Raw genomic sequence first — 23,428 nt, 5'->3', positions numbered from 1 at the left:
CTCTCTCTGTTTGTGTGTCTCTATGAATAAATAAAATCTTAAAAAAATGTTTAAAAAAACAAAACTGATGAATTATTTAAAATTACATATGAAACTAATGATGTACTCTGTTGGCTAATTGAATATAAATAAAAAAATACAAAATGTAATGGGAATAGAAAAAAAACAAAAAAATAGGATGGAGAATTATTTATCAAGTAAGAATGCAGATTTCAGAAGAATTAGATTTTGAAGTAGCAATTGGTAGACAGGTTAAGTAATCACCCACAAATGAGGAAGGAGCCTGTAGCTAAGTAGTAGGTGCTGAATTTGAGTAGCAATTATAAAATAACTATTTGTTGAGTTCTTTCTATGTGCCAGGCATGTGTACTTGAAGCCAGAACACAGGCTTACGTCACTCACCGGCAGTTCTCTGTGACCAAGGCTTGGGGGTACAAAGTCAAGGGAGAGGATTCTTTAAAGTGGAAGACAGGCCCACACTGAAGAAGATGCTGAGCAGGCTTCCACAGTGCTGTGCCACTCATAAAGCACTTTTCTGATACTGTTTCTTCTTTTATGCTGACAAAATTTACCACCTTCAACATTCCTCAGAAATTACTGGATTTAAATAAGCTGGAGTCTGGAGAAAGGAGTAATTCCCAGAAAGGGGGAAGAGAATTAGCATTTTTTGGAAAAATAAATAAGTGGGTAAGTTTTAATAGATATCTTTGATCTTTTCAGCAGTTTTATTACGATTCACAAAGTATGGCTTTCTTTGTATTTATCCAAAATATTCATGAATAGTAGAATGGTAAGTAAATTCTAGTTTGTCTACATGGTGGAGTGCTATACAGCAAGGAAAATGGATAAATTATAGTTCTATACAACAGCACAGAAGCTGGGAACACGTGTAGGGAGCTATTAGATCGTAGGAGGATCAGGGGTGTCCTCCTAGAGAGGCATATTTATATGTGTAATAGATAATCTGGGAGGCATGTGTTCAGTGGTGAAGTGGATGAACTGGTGTAATACTGTCTGGATTGAGACCTTGGGCACATCAATTACCTGCTAGGCAGTATGATGAAGCTGTGTGAGGTTAGTCATACAACCTCTCTGTGCTTTAGTTCTCTCAGCTGTAAAATGGGGTTAAATTATGGAAGTTATTATATATAAATGCTTAGAAAGGTGCTGGACACACCAGAAACCAAGGAAGAAGGGAGCTCAGGAGGAAGTCTGCCAGCAGAGAGGAGCATTTGATTATACATTGTTCAGAATTGCCAACATACAGTAGTCAGAAAAAGCAAACTCATTTTTTTGGTTTTGTTGTTGTTATTATTATTATTATTATTATTAAAGATTTTATTTATTTATTCATGAGAGACACATAGAGAGAGGCAGAGACACAGGCAGAGGGAGAAGCACGCTCCATGCAGGGAGCCCGATGTGGGACTCGATCCCGGGTGTCCAGGATCATGCCTGAAGATGGCGCTAAGCCACCCAGGCTGCCCTGGTTTTGTTATTATTTTTAAATCCTCTATCAACAGTCCAGCTCCTTATGGCTTGCCTCTGAAGCAGATGCTCCTGCTACCCCATCCTCCACCCTCCATACCACCAGGTATGTAGTAAGCACTACATAAGTGCTTGCTAGGATTACTGTTTAGGTGTGGAAGGCCATGGAGGAATGGTTCCCCAGAAGAACCAGGTGGGGTGGAGGCCAGCTTGGTGAGGAGGCCTTCCTGACAGAGGAACCCCATGTGCGAAGACAAGTAGGTAAAAAAATTGTGCTCACTTATACCATCAGTTAACACTCAAGTCAGGAAGAAGACAGGGCTTTCCTGGGGATAGTAGTTCCATTATGGAAAAGGAAAGCGAATCATTGTGAATCTTTTCTTTGACAGGTGTCATTGAAGGCCACTCACAGTTTCACATGAGATCCTTCTGCCTTCAGTTCAACATTTTCCCCACTCCTCGGCATTGTACGTGGTTGTCTTTCTCTCTAGAGAGTCAAGGATGGCTTGAAGATATTCACCCTTGAGAGTGTAATTCTGCCAACAAGCTGTTTCTGTGCAGTGCTTCTTACTGCACCAATGTGAGAGCCTATTTTGATGATAAGAATAATCAACTGCTTTGTCTTCTAGAGGGTTCTTAATGCCAACAGTCCCGTACTTCTCTGTGAGTGCAATTAAATAAAGGGAGGGACAAAGCCCAGTTAAATAATTCATAAAAGCACAACTACAGAAAGAAAAATTTAGCTTGGTTTTTCCATCAGTCAATGCCCAGGCTGCTACCAAGGTAAGGGACTCCCTTACACTGAGGACTGTCATACCATCATAAGAGTCCACAGCAGGAGCATACGTAAGTTGTCTTCCTGAAGAGTCCCAGGAGGACTGGCTTCACCTGCTTGGGCTGCAATAACAAAATACCGTAGACCGTAACAAACGGGAAATCACCTCATACCTGTTAGAATGGCTCAGATCAATTAGAGAAGTGGTAACAGATACTGGTGAGAATATGGAGAAAAGCAAGCCCTTGTGTGAGCACTGTTGGTGGGGATGTAAATTGGTGCAACCACTATGGAAAACAGTACAGACATTTCTCAAGAAAAAATAGACATACCATATGACCCAGTAATTCCGCTTCTGGGTATATACCCAACAGATTTATTCTTTTTTAAAGATTTTTATTTATTTATTCATGAGAGACATACAGAGAAAGGCAGAGGGAGAAGCAGGCTCCCTGCAGGGAACCCGACATGGGACTCAATCCCAGGACTCTGGGATCACGCCCTGAGCCGAAGGCAGATGCTCAACCACTGAGCCATCCAGGCATCCCTGAAAATGGGATTTAGAGAGATCTCTGCATCCCAAGTTCACAGTAGCCAAAACATGGAAACAGCCTGATACATAGAATATTATGTAGCCACGAGAAATGAGGACCTTCTGCCATTTGTGAGAATATGGGTGGACCCTGAGGGCATTACGCTAAATGAAGTACATTGGACAGATAAAGACAAATACTGTGTGATATCACTTATATGTGGAACCTAAAAAAAGGTGAACTCCTGGAAACAGACACTAGAATAGTAGTTAACCAGGGGCTGAGGTGGGGGAAAGGGGAAAATGTTGGTCAAAGAGTACAAACTTCCAGTTATAAGATGAGTAAATTCTGGGATCGAATGTACAGCATAGTGATTATAGGTAATCACACTCATACAATTATTTACTTGAAAGTTGCTAAGATAGTAGATCTTACATGTTCTCACCACAAAAAAGAAATGATAATTAGCTGACATCATGCAGGTGTTAGCAAATGCTATGGTGGTAATTATTTCGCAATATAGAAGCGTATCAAAGCAACACATCATACACCTCAAACTTACACAATGCTGGATGTCACTCATATCTTAGTGAAGGCGGAAAAATATGTAGGATTTTGGTACAATGGGTAGTCACGTCAACATATTGATAAGGGAAGTTGCAGAGAGCACCGTTGTTCCAGATAATTGGTACACAGCACCCAAAACATTCCTTCTGAAAGCGCCCCTGTAATCCAGTCATTGCATGTGGGATATTATTGCAGTGGGGGCTACTATTCGAGAATACCATGAAATCTTTGCCAGTGTAAGAAAAGATTTTTGTCTTTAAAAGGTTGTCTGGGCTTTGGCTGTTGTCTTGCCAGCCTCTGTGATCTTGGCAGGCACTGCGATGTTTCTCCACCTTCCTCAGGCTTACGAGTCCAACAGGCCTCTTTCCTTATCTTTGTTACCTCAGTCCCCAGGGCAGCCAGGACAGTGTTTTGTCTCGGTGGTGGAGGTTCTTGTAAACGCTTAATCTTCAGAACAACGCTGACACCATAGGTGTTACTAAGACCGGTTTTCAACTGAAGGAACAGAGAGATGCTGCGCAACTTGGCCAGGGTCTTGCTGCCAGGAAGTGGTGGACTCAGGATTTAAAACCTGATCTCTCATCTACCAAAGCTTCTGTATGCTGTTATGTGGCAGCATTCAGCAGCATCCCCATTTGTGGAGATGAGTTCACTATTTCTAATCTGCTATTGATTAGCTTAAATTGTTGGAAGCCTATTTCAGATACTAAACTCAAATCTGTTTCTTTTTATTTCTGTGTAAAATTGCCCGGTGAGAGCAATACAGAATGTCCACTTTCTCTTTTTTTTTCTCCTGACAATCACTTTCCAATACTTGCACGAAACTCTCAAATATAGTTAGGGATAGATTCATAAAGAGGTGGAACCTGCCATGGCATTTGAATTGAGGGAAATGAGAGAAACAGACATTACAGGTAAACCCATGTGATGACAATAGAAGGATTTGTTGAGTGCTTTATTGTGTCTAGTAATGTGCTGGTCACTTGCCGTGCATTATTCCAAGTCATCCTCGTGATGACTGTGCAGAAGCTGGATGCAGTAGTCATTTTATAGATGCGAAAGTATACTTAAGAGGGACGCCTGGTTAGCTCAGTGGTTGAGCGTCTGCCTTTGGCTCAGGTTGTGATCCTGGGGTCCTGGGATTGAGTCCTGCCTGCATCGGGCTCCCCATGGGGAGCCTGCTTCTCCCACTGCCTGTGTCTCTGCCTCTCTCTCTGTGCCTCTCATGAATAAAGAAATAAAATCTTAAAAACAAAAACACACTCAAGAAATGTGAAGTAATCTGGGATCCCTGGGTGGCGCAGTGGTTTGGCGCCTGCCTTTGGCCCAGGGCGCGATCCTGGAGACCCGGGATCGAATCCCACATCGGGCTCCCTGTGCATGGAGCCTGCCTCTCCCTCTGCCCGTGTCTCTGCCTCTCTCTCTCTCTCTCTGTGTGACTATCATGAATAAATAAATTAAAAAAAAAAAAGTGAAGTAATCCACTTCACCCAGGTATTAAGTGACAAAGATTTGAAACTGGACTTATATGACTCCAAAAAATGTTTTCTTCGCTAGCCTTGGCCTGGGTCTTGGCTATGTAAATTAAGTAACAAAAACAGTGTAATCTGTTTACAAGTCTGAATTCAGTGGAGTACAAGGCTGGGAAGGCCTTACTTGTTTTTCATTCACCATCTGAAACATTGTCTGCCAATTTACTCCATTCTTGTTCTCTATTAACATTTTAAGAGGATTCCACTGCTGTTTAGGCCTTTCCAGTCAGGACAAAGCCAAGCCTGTGTAAGTCTCAGATTCCAATCTCATTTCTTTCCCCTTCTCCAGCTCAGACCCAACAACCTAAGCCAGGTGACCAGCAGTAAAGAAGAGCATGGTGTTCTCATTTAATCTTCTTTCCCTACCTCTTTCACAGATGTTTCAGTCAGGGAGCAGAGAAATGGTGAAGGTCAAGTGATCATTAACTGCTAACGCTGGAATCGTCTTTGACAGTTGCTGTGTCTCTAGGTAACCCTGATCCACTATCGATGCTGGCAGTAAGGCCAGCATCCACCAGTAGGCTGGATTTTGGGAAATGAAGGACAAAGGGGAAGCAAAGTTAAGGTTTGGATGACAGAGAAGATGGCATTATGTAAATGGGCAAGCTGGAAGAAAGCTGGTTCAGAAGAGGCATAATCCATGGTGGAAGCTTCTACATGATAACTTAAATTGGAAGGACAGTTAGCTTTTGCTCTGTGGAACAGGTGTATGCCAGCTGTTGGTTATAAAATGAACCCAATTGTTTCTTTTAACTGCTATTATAAAATCAAGGATGTATCCCCCCAAGGAAAAAAGAACATTCTCGGTAGACTCAATTAAAAACGTTTGGTGAAAATGTAGTTGAAATGGTGGCCAGCTTCCTAGTCTCTGTGGGATTGTAATCCCAGTTAGTGGTTCACTTCTCTGCTGTGATTTTTTGACTCCTGGTCTCCCCTAGGCTGTCAATCCCAATCCTGCTCCCTTTGGGATAGAGTGTAGTGTGGTGTCTGTTATTGGAAAAATGACTGCACAATCCTAAAGCACCCAGAGTTTTCTGGCTGGCCTATAGATGTCACATTTGCACTCAGGTTTTACATGCTTACTCCACTGCCATTTCTTACCTTTGGAACATCTCTAAAACTAAAACGACCCTATTGGGAGCACCCATGAGGGTAATTGTGACCCGTATCCCTTTATCTTTACATGAACAAAACTCCTCCAAGAAAATGATCTATAGACATGGCATCTTATATTTCATCAGACTCTTAGTCGTATAGATCTGACATTCTCTGTGTCTGTATAACATTTATTAGTCTGTCTATTATGAGAGAGCTCTCTTGAACTAGTTATAAGAAAACCCAATTTGGCAAATGGTAAGTTATATCCCTACCTCTGCCACCTGAGCGATTTGATCTCGGGCACCACAGGAAGTTGCAGAGGCTTGGAAGGAGAGCATGAACAGAAGACACCAGGAGATCGAAGAACTTAGGAACACCTTGGGAAAGAGAAGAGGCATAAGGGGGGAGGAAAGGGCTACTGGCAAAGATGAAATTACTTTAGAAATATTTCTGCACTGGTTTCTATGCGGGAAACCTATAATACCAATCCCATTGAAAAGACTGGGTCAATAGAGTTACCTCCTGAACTCTCAATTTATAGCACCAACATTTTCTCTAACTTTGTTACAGCTGAAGGCAGGAGTCATGTTGATACAAAACACTATTACAGCTCTTCTTGAAAAGAAGAAAAAGATTTTCACAAATGCTTCCCTTCTCATTTATTGTCACTACCATTTTTCCCCAGACTACTCTCATTCTCGGCCCACGTAGGAAATCAGAAGATAATTTAAAATTAAATGATGATGGCTCAGAGCTTAAAGCATTTAAAAAGAGAGAAGGAAAAAAACGCATCACATCTTGACAGGGCTGGGAATGAGGGCTGGAAGATTGCCAAGGAAGCCCAGAGGAGCTGTTGACAAGTGGGCCTGTGGTACTTTGTGTGACCAGAGAGGACCTGTAAGATATTCTCCTTGCCCTGGGATGGTGTTTGAAGTCATGAAAACCTAGGAGAGAGTTGAAAAGAATGGAAAGCAGGTATGTACTTAGTGAGTTAAAAAAAAACAAGTTAAACATTTGATTTACTAGTTAAGTTACCATCTTGAAATATAAACCTACTCAGCATTTCTCTGTGTACCTAAAATGACATCCTCATGGAATATGAAGAAATAAAATCAAACTATACATATGCACACACATATCTAAATACATATATTTACCTATATATTTGTGTGATACACACACACACGCATACATACGTACATAACAACATTATATATCACACATCCCACATGCACATAATTCTTGATCAGTACAGGGGTTAACATATAAAACACTTCTTACAGTAATGGTATTAACTATTTTTATTATAGGATATAAAGCCAGCTCTTCAGCTTACTTTAGCTGTAGTCCCACTTGCCCATATGTGATGATATGCAAATCACAAAAAGGGCCCTCCCGTTTAGCATCTTCCATTTCTTGTCAAGGTTCTCTGACTGTTAGAAGTAAAAAAAAAAGCATAGGTGTCAGAGTCTGACAAATCAGAATTCAAATTTGTGCTCTGCCACTCACGAGCCATAAAACCTGGGACAAGTTACCTTTCTGGGTCTCAGTCCACATCTGGATAATGGCATTATTTATTATTTCACAACACGGCTGGGAAATTTAATGAGGTGAAAAGTATGTAACAGTGCTGAGCAGATTGCCTGGCATATAACATACACTAAATCAGGGACTGGCAAACTTCTGCCCAAGACCAGATAGTAAATATTTTAGGCTTTGCAGGCCTAACTACTCAAGTTAGTCATCATAGCTTGAAAGCAGCCAGAGACAATATGTAAAAGAATGAGTATGGCTGTGTTCCAATAAAACTTTATTTAAAAAAGACATGTGGGTCACTTTGGGCCTGTGATCTGTATAGTTTGCAAATCCAAGCTCTGTTTCTTCCTTTTTCCCTAGTTTGAGATGTAGGTTTTTCGTGTGTGTAACATTGAAAATAGCACCTACCAAAATGTTAGTTTATTTATCGAGCATCTGTTGTGTACAAAGGACCGAGTAAAGTGCGATGAAGAACAGAGTGAATAAAATTTGCTTTTACCCTTGAAGGGTTTAAAGAATAACAGAAAGTGTTTAACTTATCTAAGTTTGGTCTTCTTTCTTAGCCAGAAAATGATTTAAGAGTATTTATTTCATGGAGTTTTTATGAGAGTGAAATAAAGCTCAGATCTTAAGTGTAGATGTGATAGCAGCCATCGTGGAGAAATGATCATGCGACTGAACCTTTCTGCTGTGAAGAACTGTAGAACTGGACAAAATGTATGAATAAACTGTTTTCACACGTTGGACAACAGATAGCACAGGGCTGTGATGCTTGAGATAAGGAAAACACCATATTTCACTACAGCTTTCTGCCTGGGACCACCATCCAAACTTCAGCTGAAGTAAGTGAAGCCCAATTGAAAACAAGTTAAGCCTCGTCTTTTTTTAAGTGTGTTTCTTTTTAAGGTAATGGACTCACTGGGTAGAGGCGAGAAGAGAATAGAGTTTGGGGCTGCTGATGGAGCAGGAAGTAACAGGTCAGGTCACTGAAAAGCAGGCAGGTGCACACGTGAGATGGCTTCAGAAATCTGCATCAGGTTCCCTTGGAGGTTTGGGTGAATAGAAAGCTGCATATGCATAGATCAGGATTCAGTAAAAATAGGCAGAGAACAGTTATTGGACAACTGTGAACTGAACAAAATCTTGGAGGTTGCACAGTATAGGAAGATGGAGTGATGGCCATCCAACATGAAGGGACCTCATAAATACCCTGGGCATTCAATTGAGACCCCAGAAAATTTATATCTTAAGAGTGGCGCTATTCTAGATTCATCATATAAGAGCTTAAAACTAAACCTTGATAGGATAAAGCTGATCTGTCAATAAATTAAGTGCCTTCCAGAACAAAACACAACAGTCTTAAAATTCAGACTTATGTAACAGCATAGAATCCATAATTGAGTATACATAATATATTTGAAGACATGTGAGGGAGTATGAAAATGTGGCACTTACCCAGGAGAAAAAGGAGTCAATAGCAACAGACCCAGAAATAACACAGAGCTTGAATTTAGCAGACTTATTGCTCTTTGCTTTGGCCACACCTACCTGCCTTCCAGTCCCGCATCCCTGACCCCTGGCAACCACTAATCTATTCTCTTTCTATGATTTTGTCATTGCAAAAATGTAGTAAATAATATTATACAGTAGTCAGTCATTGGGGATTGGCTTTTTTCCACTCAATGTAATTCCCTGGAGATACTTTCAAGGTGTTGCACGTAATGATAATTGGTTCCTTTTATTATGGAGTAGTATTCCATGGTATGGATGTATCACTGTTTATTTCACTATTCATCCATTGAAGGACCTCTGGATTGTCTCCACTTTCTGGCTTTTACAAATAAATCTTCTGTGAACATTTGTGTACAGGGATTTTTGTGTGGACATAAGTTTTCATTTCTCTGGGATAGATGCCCAACAGTACAACTGCTGCGCTCTATGGTAGTTTCATGTTTAGTTTTATAAGAAACAGTCAAACTCTTTTCCAGAGTAGCTTTATCATTTTATAATCTCACGAGCAATGTATGAGTGATCCAGTTTTTCTGCCTTTTTTAAAAAAGATTTTATTTATTTTGTAGAGCACAAGCCGGTAGACCGGCAGAGGGGAGAGGGAGAAGCAGGCTCCCCACTGAGCAGGGAGCCCCATGGAGGATTTGATTCCAGGACCCCCAAGATCATGACCTGAGCTGAAGAAGGCAGATGCTCAACCACTGAGCTACCCAGGTGCCCCTGGTTTTTCTGCATCTTTACCAGCATTTAATGTTGTCACTATTTTTTATTTCAACCATTCTAATAAGTTATGTGAGATGCATTTTAAGCATGAAGATATAGATGGGTTAAAAGAGAAAAAAAGATCATTGATCATAGTAAAGATGCAGTAATTACATCAAGGATAGGCAAAGGAGAGTTCACGTAAAAGATATACCGGAGACAAAGTGGAAGATTTCATGATAGAAATATGAATTAATTATTATTCATTAAGAAGACAAAGTCTTAAATGTGAGTGCATCTATAACAGAGCCTCAAAACATATAAACCAAAAGTGAAAGGACTGAGAGCAAAAATAGACATATCCATTATCAGAGTTAGACATTTTGACATGTCTGCTATCGGTAACTGGTTTGACAAACAGACTAAAAGCTATAGATTTGAATGCTGCCATCAGCCAACTTGACCTACTAGATAATTAGAGCACACTATTCAACAATTGTAAGACACTTTCAAGTGTACATGGGATATTTATCAAGGGAGACTATTTGCTAGACCATCAAAATGTATTTATAAATTTAACCTTAATGAATCCTATAGAGCATATTTTCTGCCCATAAAGGATTAAATTAGAAATCAATACCAAAATGTTGACACAATTTGAAAGTATTTAGAATATGAAAGACACTTCTAAATAATATATTCACCAAATGAAAAGAATTACAAAGATCATTGAGAAATGTTTTACTAAATGGTAACAAAAACAAAATAGCAAAGTTTTTGAGGTGCAGGTAAAATATTGTTTAGATGGAAATTTATAATGGCAAATCTTATATTAAAAACAAATGGTTTTAAATCAACCGTCCATATTTGCTCCTTAGGAAGATAGAAAAAGCAAAGAAAATTACACCAAAGTGCACAGAAGGAAGGAAATAATAAATAGTAGAAATTAATGAAACAAAATGATAAGAGAACAAATCAGTGAACCAAAAAGTTGATTATCAGAAAAGATCAATAAAATTGAGAACTGATCTTTCTCAACTGGAGTTCTGCAAGAGAATTAGACTTAATATTATTGGACTATTTTCTCTATTCTTCTAAGTAAGTTACATAGCCAATACTATTTTAGATCAATAGAAAAATTTCATTTTATATGATTGATGCTTTAGAGCATTAGGGCTTAATTATTTTGTGGAATCCTAGTTGAGAACAGCTGCCCTGATAAAAATTTTATTTTTTGTTTTAGAGATTATTTATCTGAGAGAGAGCTGGGGGAAGGGCAGAAGGAGAGGGAAAGGAGAGAAATCTCACATGAAGTCCCTGCTGTATGAGAGATCATGCCATGACCTGAGCTGAAACCAAGAGTTGGATACTTAACCAACTGAGCCACCAGGCACCCCTGTATTGAAAAATGTTAAAAGGAAATAGAAATTACAAATTACCATTATCAGAAATGTAGAAGGGGCCATCACTATAGATGCTGTGAACATTAAAAATTAGTAAGAAAATACTATCTTTATGCCATGAAATTAACAATAACACTATAACTGTGTTGAATGGAAAGAAGTTAAAGTTATAATTTAAGACTTTCCTATAATTTCAGATGCAGGTTGTTTACTTGGAAAACTTTAACTTCATTAACGTGTGTGTGTGTGTGTGTGTGTGTATGCAGAAATCTTATCAAAATATTAAAATTCGAACCTGGAAATACCTAGTTGGATAATATATATGACAAAGTGGGGTTTATCTTGAGAATGAATGCAAGGTTGTTTCAACAGTTTAAAATTAATTATTTAAATGAATTTAATAACATTAATGAAATTAAAGTAATATATCACTTAACAGATTAAGAAAAATTATGTGATTATCTAAAATTTGGAAAAAAATACAAAATTCAACACCTATTTATAACAAAACTTTCAGCGAAGTAAGAATAGTAGGAGGTCTTTCAATCTGATAAAATCTACAGCTAACATATTTAATGGTGAAGGACTGTTTTCCGTATGATGTTGGAACAAGACAAAGAAGGCTTACTTCTATTACTTACTTCCATTCAACCTTATGCTCAAAGTAATGGCTAGTGTTAATAAAGCAAAAAAAAAAAAAAAAAAGGACAAAAGGAAAAATGGCAATATGAATGTATACATAGAAAATTTTATGGAATTTATCAAAAAAAGATCCTAGAACCAAAATGTGGCTTTAGCAAGGTCAGAGAATATAGTGTTGATATACAGAAATTAGTTGCATTCTATGTAATAGCAACACATAATTTGAAGATTAAATTTAAACCCACTGCTTACAACAGCATCAAAACATTAAATAATTAGATATAGGTATGTGGAAGAACTCCTCATTGAAAACTAAAAAAGTTACTGAGCAAAGATAAAGATCTGTGTAAGAGAATAAATACAATATTCATGGATTTGAGATTAATTATGTTAATGTAAATTTAATGTAAGATGTACAATTTCCTAAATTTGTCTATAGATAGATTTTCACTGCAATCCAAAATCCCAAAGCATTTTCCTTCTAAAGATTGTCAAGCTGATTCTAAGATTACTTGGAAATACAAAGGACTTAGAATATTTTAAAAAAGAAGAGGTAAAGGAAAAAAAAGTCTTGAAGAGGAGAAACAAGGTAAAAGTTATATACTACCTGATTTCAGAACATATCATGAAGAATGTGTGATAGTGGCTAACAATAGATCTTTAAGGTCTATGAAACAACAGAAAGTTTGGAAATAGATAAACGATTATATAGTCAATGTGATTTTTGACACAAGAGCCAAAGCTATATTCAGTGAAAAAAAAGAAAGTATTTTCAAGGAATGATGCTGAATCATTGGATATTCACAATGAGGAAACAACAACCCCCAAACCAACTCAGCCCTAACTTCGCACTTTACTCAAAAATTATTTCGAGATGTGTTGTGACACAAAAGCTAAAAGTACAGAGTTTCTAACAATATAATGGAATATCATCATAACTCTGAAACAGGTAAAGTCTTCTTGGAAAACACTAACCATAAAAGAAAAAAAATGGATACATTGTTCAAAATTACAAACTTTAGGGACACCTGGGTGGCTGAGTGGTTGAGTGTCTGCCTTCAGCTTAGGTCATGATCCCAGGATCAAGTCCCGCATTGGGCTCTGCACAGGGAGCCTGCTTCTCCCTCTGCCTGTGTCTCTGCCTCTCTCTGTGTGTGTCTCAAGTGTAAATAAATAAAATCTTAAAAAAAAAAAAAAAACCTTCAAAAAAAACTTCAGCTCACTGAAAGTGTTCATTAAGAAAATGAATTGGAAAAAAAAATGAATAGGTAGGGGTGCCTGGATGGTTCAGTTGGTTGTGTTTGGGACTCTTGATTTCGACTCAGGTTATGATCTCAGGGTCATGAAGTCGAGCCCCAGTCGGGCTGGCACTGGATGTGGAGCCTTAAGATTCTCTCTCTCTCCCTCTTGCATTGCTCCTCTACCCCCACCACTTGTGTGCTCACCTACTCTCTCTCAAATAAATAAATACGAAAGTAAATAGGTAATCATGGGAACAAATATAATACTGTATAAATATCTGACAAAGGACTTGTATGTAAAGTATATAAAGAGCATCTTCAAAGCACCTGGGGGGCTCAGTCATTTAAGCGTCTGCCCTGGGCTCAAGTCATGATCCCAGGGTCCCAATACCAAGCCCCATATCTGGCTCCCTGCTTAGTGAGGAGTCTGCTTCTCCCTCTCCCTCTGCTCCTCCTCTTACTCGTGCTGTCTCTCTCATGTTCTGTCTCTCACATTCTCTCTCTAGATAAAATCTTTCTTAAAAGATAACACCTTCAATTCAACAGTAAGAAAATAGCTCAATGACAAATAGGCAAACTAGGCACTTTGCAAAGGAAGTGATTATAAATGGCCAATAAACACCTAAAAAATTGCACATTACTAGTCATCAGGGAAATGCAAATTAGTATTAAAATATCATTATACTTATGGGATGGCTTAAATGCTAAATGTTGGCCAGGATGTGAAGCAACTGGAATTCTCTTCCGTTGCTGGCAGGAGTACAAAATGGTACAACCAGTTTGGAAACTGGCTATTTCTTATAAAGTTAAAACATGCTTCTACCTTATGACCAAATAATTCCACTCCTAAATATGTAATCAAGACAAATGAAAACATATGTCCAGAAAAGACTTTTATACAAATATTCATGCTGCTCTATTAAAACCAAAAACTGAAACAACCCAAATGGCCATCAACAAGACAATGGAAAAATTGTATCATAGCCATCAAATGAAACTGACCTTAGCAATTAAACAGAGAGGGTAGATTTGGATATTTCTAAAGTAGAATCAGCATCAGTTAGTAACTCGATTGAAGGAGCAGTATGAGATAAAGAGAGGTGAAGATGGCCTTGAGATGATTAGGAGAAAGTGAGAAGAATGAAGGGAGTAAAGACTTTGGGAGGAGAATAAGGGTATTGATGAAGATTCTCAGATTTGCTTAGAAATGATTTTTTTTTCCAGTGTGAAGAAAAATAAGTTTCTTTATTAATTAAAGGCTCCAGGTAATCAGAATTCACTTGTTTCCATGTTTCAACTTCTTTGTGTCTGTTTCCTGGCTAATTTTCAGTGATTTCAAAGGGTATTTTAGCATTGTGAGTGTACCAAGAATGGTCTCAAGAGTACTTAGTGTGCTTTAGTGCTACCTATTCCTTTAAAAAAATTTATTTTATTTTATTTTTAAGGAGTCTCCACTACTAGCATGGGGCTCAAACTCACAACCCTGAGATCAAGAGCTCCACAGGCGCACCTTGCTGTTCTTTCTGATGACATTTGAAGTTCAGGTATTTGTGGGATTGGGTTGGATGCCTGCTTGGTTACCTTTCTCTTTAGGTTGAGGGGGTTTGGGCTGAGATGTATTATTCTGAGTGTTCAGGAGTGATGGTAAGAAAGGAGGGGTAGAGCATCATAGAATGCTGTATGTCGCGTCCTTTGGGAATCGGTCATCCCATTCCTTGAGTTATTGTTTGTAATAGAGTTGTTTTCTTCTTTACTAGTGGGTGAATTTCTTGAGGGTAATGACTGCCTTATTCATCTTCTTATCCTTCCTTCCTGAAGTTTATCATGAAGTGAGGTGGCATTCAATGAAAAGGTGCTGAAAGGGCAGCCCCGCTGGCTCAGCGGTTTAGCGCCGCCTTCAGCCCAGGGCCTGATTCTGGAGACCCAGGATCGAGTCCCATGTCAGGATCCCTGCATGGAGCCTGCTTCTCCCTCTGCCTGTGTCTCTCTGTCTCTCTCTGCCTCTCACGAATAAATAAGATCTTTAAAAGAAAAAAAAAGAAAAGGTGCTGAAAGAGGGAACAAGTTTGCCTCTGGAGATTTTATTATCATGACTTCTTCTGAGATATAAAATTTTGTTATTAAAAACAACAACAACAAACTTAAACAGCAGTTACAAAGTGAATTTTTAAAGAACTTTCCTTTCAAGAAAAGGGGAAATAAGACAAGCCCAAAATAAAAACGGGAAGACCCCTGACTAAAAGTGACATTTTAAAAACTAGATTGGAAAGAGAAGAGAGAAAAAGGAGAGGGAAATCAGATACTCAAGCTTTCTGAACTCAGAAAGGAAAAAAGCAGAAGAGATAGATCAAAAAATCAAAACTCCATTAAGGGAAACAAATGGGAAGTAAAGGGAATAGGGTATCCCTGCAAGATACAGAAGCATTTTGATTTAAGTGTTGGAACAGAGGAAGGTCACACAAAAACAGAAGGAGGTTACCTGAACACTGCCTGCCAATACTTGGGAGCGAAGCTGAGATTGACATTCACTTTGATCTCAACATCTACGTAATGATCTGCTCTCTAGATTATGCACCTCTTGATATTTACCCATTATCTGTGATAAACAGCTTAGAATAATGCCTCCCATGAAGGAGCCATGCTACAACAGCTCAGCCACCCTGCATTTTTCTAGCCACTTCCCTGTCCCATCAAACTCTTCAGCACTGACCTTGAAACCACTTTGGCTTCCTGTTCAATGTATTCTGTTCAAAACATGGTGCAAATTCTGGTATCTTCCACATCTAACTAAGGGGATTAGGGTGAGTTGTATTCTTTTGAGTATACAAGAATGAATATGAAGAAGGAAAGTAAGAATTATCACTTTAATGGCAGAATGGATGGCTATCTTCCTTGAATATTATCTGGCATTTGATGTCCTGAAAGTGGATATGGTCTGAGAGGCAAACTGCTTCTATTCCGGTGTCACCTTCTACAAAATCAAAATAGGTTTAGGTTTTATTATTTTTAAATATAAATATTCAAAGGGAGTTGATAGTTGAGGATGAAGGATGGTACATTAACAGAAAATGCTTTCAGAATGAGGTTGTCATGAATTATATATGAAACATGCAAATATTTCAACGAAAGCAAAAATCAGCTGAATCTGGACAAATCATTGAGGATTTGCTTCCTCAGTAAATAAAACTTTGGGTGAAGAGAAAATCTGGGGGAAAAAAAGTAGCAACAATTTTATGCTTTGGGAGTTTGGTTGGTCATTAGTTTCATATCTGCTATAAAAAAATCTAGCAAATGTAGTGGCTTTAAAACCCGCCAGCGTATTCTCTTACAGTTCTGTGCATCAGAAGTCCAGCCTGAGACTCACTGGGCTAAAATCAAGCCTTCTGCAGGCCACTGCTCCTTGCTGAGGGCTGCAGGGGGAATCTCATTTCCTACCTTTGCAGCATCTACAGCCTGCCCACACTACTTAGGTCCTGGCCGCTCCCCACCCCCCCACCCCCCCCATCCCCATTGCCCCATCTGCCAAGCCAGTAATGGTGGGTGGGGCCCTTCTTTCCTCCTGTCTCTGACTTGCCCTTCTGTCTTCCTAGACTGCTGTTAGGAACCCTTGTGATTACATTGAGCCCACCTGGATAATCTATTTTCAAATCAGTTGATTAGCAATTTTCATTCCAGCTGCAACCTCAGTTTCCCTTGTCATGTAATGTACCATCCTCACTGGGGATTAGGGCAGGGACATCCTTGGGGGATGAGTGCTCTGCCCATCACAGCTGTCTTTTGATTTCTGCCTCTGCTGCAGCATACTATGTGATTGTAGTCCCTCCTGAGCTGGACAGCCCCTGCTACATTTGCTTTAGAGTTACATGTGTTCCAGGGCTGCCTGGGTGGCTCAGTGGTTGAGTGTCTGCCTTCAGCTCAGGTTGTGATCCTGGGGTCCTGGGATCGAGTCCTGCACTGGGCTCCCTGCAGGGAACCTGCTTCTCCCTCTGCCTCTGTTTCTGTCTCTGTCTCTCATGAATAAATAAAAAAGCAAATATAATCTTTAAAAAAAAGAAAAGAAAACTAGATAATCCTGCTGAGAGACTTGTACTGAATTATTTTGTAGTTATGTTTATAGTTAGTGCAAGTAAGGGCCTGGTTAGCTTTGGTTAAACACTCCCTGTGACACTTTATTGACAGTTTTAGTTGCTTTTAAATGACATGTGATGCTTTTCTGAATTTCAGCTGAATTCTCCCCTTCTAGGGACAGGTGAGTATAACAGACGTTTCAAAAAAAAAAAAAAAAAAGCTCTCTTGATCCAGTTTTGAGGCCCTGGCTATAGGCCTATAAGCAAGTCAAACCCCATCCTTGAGCAGCTTATGAAATCCTGACCCCCAGTCACTTCCCTCCTCAGGTTCTCACGTTCCAGGGGCCTAGACCATTCTGCTCCTGTCCTAATTACCCAGGGGGCAGCTAGCAGATCACCAGCTCCTCTGCCCTGGAGCCAGTTGGCAGGAATCCAGCACCCCTGGATGGAACCCCACTCTGTCTGCCGTCTGTAAGCTGCCTCCTCTAGCCGCAGCTCGCTCTTACCTTGTCCTGGGTGCAACCCCTGAATGACCCTGCCTGACTGCTTTCTCTCATTTGGAACCCTGAGGTACAGAGAGTCCTGCCTTTCATCTATCCTAGTGCCAGTGTGTTGTGTCCCACCATCAAAGAATCTGTCTTATAAAACAGTGAGCCGTTCATCCATCTACCTGTTCTTCAGCACCACTGGCATTTACTGTGGATTCAGTAGGGCAAGGCCTGAGCCAGGCCACAGGGGTGATTACTGTGGTCTCTGTACCCAAAAACTATTAAAGATGCAGATTTCTTCTCTATTTGAGCTCTAGCATATCGCCAAGTGTTTCCTCCCTTACCCACTTTTAAAAATCATTTGCTGGGATCCCTGGGTGGCGCAGCGGTTTGGCGCCTGCCTTTGGCCCAGGGCGCGATCCTGGAGACCCGGGATCGAATCCCACGTCGGGCTCCCGGTGCATGGAGCCTGCTTCTCCCTCTGCCTGTGTCTCTGCCTCTCTCTCTCTCTCTCTGTGACTATCATAAATAAATTAAAAAAAAATTTAAAAAAAAAAAAAAAAAAAAAAAAAAAAAAAAAAAAAAAAAAAAAAAAAAAAATAAAAATCATTTGCTGCTGAAATTAATAGCTCTGCATTGCTTTTGCACAACCCAATCAAGGTAGCTGGAAATCTGTTTGCATATGAATTTTAGGAGTGAGACATTCCATTTCAGCTTATGTGGATTTAATTTGCCACAATACTGATTGGATATACTCTTCCAAGCACTTATGACCACTTGAAGATACTGACTATTGCCAACAGTTTCCTGCAAGATGCCATTGATTCATGAACTTCCAGGAAGAAAAAACAGAAAACCTATTACAGTTAACATTATGAACCAGCCATGTAATAAAAGAAATTCAAGCAACATTTTACCAAACAGTGTACTCTGTAAAGAGTATTTTTTTTTTCTATCATGGGCAGCAAGAATAGTGTTTGTTTGAATGACCAGTTCCTTCTCTTGCTTTTTGTAGGGCAGCCAAAGCCATTTTAGGATGGTGAGAGACGTGTCGCCAGCACATCTGAAACCTGTCTCTGGTGGACAGGGAACTATGATTCACACTTGAAGTTCTCTGGTGTTCGAAAGGGATGAAACCACTTTGACTTCAGGAGGACCGGAGGTGCTAGTTTCTGCTTGGCATTTTGACTGTGTTTTTCGAGACGAATATGTATGTATAACTGCCTGGGGAGAAAGCACATACAGCAGAACCTGAAGCGAATAACACAGGGTGATATATCACCCCTTACCATTAGTCATATCATATGCAATGTAAACAGAGTGGAGCAGTTTGCTACTTTCCTGGGTTCCATTATGTGTATGTGTTTATTTAATCAGGACTAAATGATATTACGTGAAGTTCCCCTTGCCCTCCTGAGGAATCCAGATTCAACACTTTCAGCGCTGTTCAGTGCTGGAGAGCGAGGAAAGTGTAACCATAGTGATGGAATGGAAATGATTTTCTTTGTTCAGAGGCTTCAATATCCAACAGACATTACAGTTTTCAAGGTCAAAAATATATTAGGATGAGATAAAAATTAAAGAAAAATGTGCTGGCTTAGCTACAAAAGCTAATTTAGTTTATGCATTATAAATTATGTTAAAATGACTAAAATGAGATTTCTCAGCAAGAACTAAATGTGTGGTTTCACAAAACTAATTTCCAAAGATGAACATGATTACAGAATTTAGCTTTAAAAGCTTTTCAGGCCATCAGAAAAAACAGCAAAGCTATCAATTATCAGACTTTAGTGGTGCCTCTGTCAGAAATATAATGGTATTTTTAGCATTCTGCTCAGCGTTTACTAAATTAAGAATGTCTACAAACAAATCAATTAATTGGGACATTATTTAATTAAGTAAAACATGTGATCTGCCAAAGAACCTTAAGCAGACGATTATAACAAACATCCCGGTAGCCTTCTTCTATTGAGGGAGATAGCAGGCCAGCAGTAAAAAGATGGAAACTACAGGAAATGAAATGTTGATCAAACAAGCAAACACAGCCTCATGCTTTTCTGATTCATACTGCATACTTATGTAATTTTAAAAAGTGCTTGTTTTGAAAATCTGTGATTTCCTGGGAGAAGGTCAGTGCTATCTGTCAGGCATTCCAGTGCTGTTAGGTGGATGTGTGACATTTGTTAGGTGGATTTTTTTTTTTTTTTGTAGCAATGCATATATAAACACAAAAGAATCTGTATTCTCATGCATGGCACACTTAAGTCCCTGGGTGCCAGGAAGTTACTGGGTTCCTGCTTTTTGCTTTCCATAAACAGTTCAGATCCAGTGAAAGTTTATTTTGGATTCCACTATAAACCATCCCATTCTGCTTTCCACCAAACTATCCCATTCTGCCCTTCAACAGTCCTTGTGAGTTAGGTATCAAGACCCCTAGTTTTAAAAGGGAGACTGAGGTTCAAGGAGGCTGAGTACTTTCCCTCTACTCCTAGACCTGGTAGTTTCAGAGCTAGGGTTAGATCCAAAGCACGTGAGACCAACTCCCAAACATTTCCCATTATTGCAGTGTGGACTAGCCTGGGTTTAAAGGCGGTTGCACAATACAATACCTTGGTGGCCAACAGAGTCCTTGAAATAACATTGTCTCAAGAGAGAGTTAAGCAGTCATTTGGCCGGGGAAGTAGAGAGTTGAGTCGAGGACTACTGCTTGGACATGTCAAAATATCTAATAATGGTCCAATCCTGGGGGCCACATGGAAAAAAGAAGACTGCCTATTCACCTACACACAACCCAGAGTAGCGTTCTATCCTTATTTGGAGTAATTGCAAGTACAGGCCAAGAGGAAGTTAAATGAAGTGAGATGGAGAGCAGGGACGTGATAATGGGAGCAGGTATTTAGTAGCAATGTTGTGACCTGTTAGAAACTTTAAAATCGAATTCCTCCCTTTTTGTTAGTGAACAAAATGTATTCTTGCACACATCAGAATAATGAGCTTGTGTATTGGGGAATAGCTCATGAGCTCTATCAAGCATCCTTGAAATAATTTTCAGAAGTCACTTGATCTGAGCCGTTATTATTGGTCCTCCCCAGGTGACTGTCACCATTCTGGCCAGTTGGTCTTCTAGAGCCCTTTGTTCTTTTTCTGTTCCCTTTCCTCCTCTCAGATCCAGGTGTGTCCCTGCTACGATTATGCATCTGAGCTTTCTTATCCTGCTGGGCTTATCTTTCTGAACATTTCTCAAACAAGACATGAATGCAAGTCTGCAAATCATGGACACCTGATAATCTGCAAATGATCAAGAAACCATGAGAACATGAAAGTACTTTCAAATTCTTGTCTCCCTAAATATTAATTTTTAAGTCAAAGCTTTGTTAGTTATTATTCTCCACATTTTTATTACTAAGTAATAGATTCAACTTTTAATGAAATGCCATGTGGGAAATTTGTAATTTTTCCACTCAATTCTAAAAATCAAAGAACTTACTGTGTTCATCATCAAACTAGAGAGAAAAATGTCTTATTACTTGACCCATATCTGATGACCGAGGTGGGTGCTGGCTGTGCTAGCTGGAGCTGCAGGAAGGGACACTTTATTTATTTAATAAGTAAAAGTTAATTTATTATCCCTTGGCTCAGGATAGACAGTGTGTGAGCAAAATGCTTTGCTATAATTAGGGTAATTTTGTATGCAATGGGGAGAAGCAACCCCTTAAATATCAGTGTGGGATTCAATAGCAAAATATGTCTAGACATATGAGGCCTTCCACACTGAAAGAAGTTATTGAAAAATGATTCATTTTTACATCCTCCACCTGCTGCCTGATTCTTCATAATATTGATTTGTGAGAGAAGGAACTTTCCCAAATGATAGTACAGAGATGGGTTGCTAAAAAGATACATAATTTTAAACACTCAGCCTTATTGAGCATCAACTATGTGTTAGAGGCTGTTTAGAAAAATCAGAGTAACTGTCTTTATCTTAATTCCATTTTCATAAAAATTTTCCTTTGTCATTCATATTACTCAGTGTTTAGAATCACTTAAACATGGGTGATATTTGATCTTTTCAGAGCAGGAAATTATGACTTAGCAATATGCTTTTCATGTAAGGATAGTTATTTATTATTATAAAATTAAAGTTGTTTTTCTCTGTTATCTCACTAATCTGGATACTTTAGAGTCAGTGTGTTAGACATTCTCCTGCATCCGTTGTTTTGTTACCTGTAATTACAAGAATAGGTCAAACAGTGCCGAACCAAATACTTTATTTTTCTCACACATCGAGGAGTCACAATGTAGGTGACTGCTCTTCTTTGAGCAGCTTGATGTCAGGGGCAGCGTCTTTGTGATTTTCTTTACCTTTTCCTGAGAGTCTCAATATGGTTGCTGCTGCTCCAGACATCATGCATATATTCGTGTAGGATGTAGAAGGGCAGGTATGGTGCTAGAGGTTTACACTTCTTTTATCATACAGCAGAGCTTTCCAGATACTCCAGCAAACTTCAACCTGTGAATCACTTGGCTAAAACCCAGGTATCTGGCCATTCCTGGTTTCAAGGAATCAGAGACAGTGAGTGAGGTGCTTGGGAATGGGTCTCAGGTTATGTATTCAGCAGTGCCTGACACCTCTTGCAACCACATTTATATTTTAATGACTAGGATTGATGCTGTGGCTGAGTGAAATAAGCAATAACTTGAGGCTTTATTGTATAGGAAAAGAAAATGGACTTAAAATCATACCATCTGGGTTTAAATCTCAACTCTGTAGTTCCCGTGTAATGATCCTAATCAGGCTACTTACTTCTACAAGCATCAATTTCCTCGTCTCTAAAGGGAGATAAGAATTCCTCTCTGGAGGTGTGCTGAAAATCAAATGAATAAGATGTCTTATTAGAGTATCAAGTACAGATTTGAATAGATAGAAATTCACAAGTTCATTTGCTTATTATCTCTTTCATTCATATATTCAGTTGGCCAAAATAAACTTTGCTTAGGAGGAGCAGTCCGGAAGAGGTCACCACTGGTCAGGTTTGCATCTGTGAGGCCAAAGATGCAATAGTTGCTCATTTCAGAGGCTTGTTCGTGAGGAGGTATGTGTGTGCACACGTGTGTGTGTGTGTATGCATGCCTGTGCATGTGTGTGTGTGTGTGTGTGTGTGTGTGGTTGCTCCAGCCTGTAGATGGCAATGAGGCAGGGAAGGACAGAGGAAGGAAATGAACTTGTACTGACCACCTCCTACATGCCTCTCTTAACCTCACATTGTTCTTACCTGATGAAGCAGACATTTCTTTTCTCCGATGTTAAAACAGGCTACTGAGCTACAAGCAGAATGGCTTTGACCTCTCATATTTCTAAGCTGTACATATTACACAGTTTTTCCATCTTATTCTGTCTTTTATTTCCCTGGGAACCCATCATAAGTTCCTGGGGGCTGGGCAGAAACACAAAGACAGTTTTGTTAAATACTGCTCAGGGTCACACACCAAATCTTTTCTTATTTTCCACCTCCGACTGATATTCCACAAATAGGTTGGTACCTAATTATCTCTCTTCTGAGAAGATATTTCTTCCCTATCTTGAATTCTTCCATCCAGTTCCTATCAGAGAGAAAAGATAGCCATTACTTAAGACTGATTTGGAATCTGAGTTTCAGGAACTATTGTCTGCTTCTTCCAGTGTTGGTTCTTCTCTGGAGTTCACTGCACCATCTTGGCTGCTCTGCCCAGATGTAGCCGACATGGCATATCCACATTTACTCTGGGTTTATTCCCTAGACCTGTGATCTGGAAGCCTTGCCACATACAGGTTAAATAACTCTGTCATGGGCAGTAATTTCTAAATAT

At 39.4% G+C, this 23,428-nt stretch overlaps 1 long non-coding RNA gene across 1 annotated transcript; it reads left to right on the top strand.

Annotated features, from left to right (window-relative positions):
- The first annotated feature begins 1,573 nt into the window (after positions 1 to 1,573).
- On the top strand, positions 1,574 to 21,744 carry LOC112650139 (uncharacterized). Its single transcript, XR_003129985.3, has 5 exons — positions 1,574 to 2,068; positions 6,679 to 6,968; positions 8,093 to 8,371; positions 14,472 to 14,570; positions 18,597 to 21,744. It is a non-coding gene; the product is annotated as an uncharacterized LOC112650139 (long non-coding RNA).
- The last annotated feature ends 1,684 nt before the right edge of the window (positions 21,745 to 23,428 follow it).

Source organism: Canis lupus, chromosome 11 (genome assembly GCF_003254725.2).
Source record: "Canis lupus dingo isolate Sandy chromosome 11, ASM325472v2, whole genome shotgun sequence".
In the NCBI taxonomy this organism is placed as follows: Eukaryota; Metazoa; Chordata; class Mammalia; order Carnivora; family Canidae; genus Canis; species Canis lupus.
This window is presented reverse-complemented; position numbering and strand designations above follow the sequence as displayed.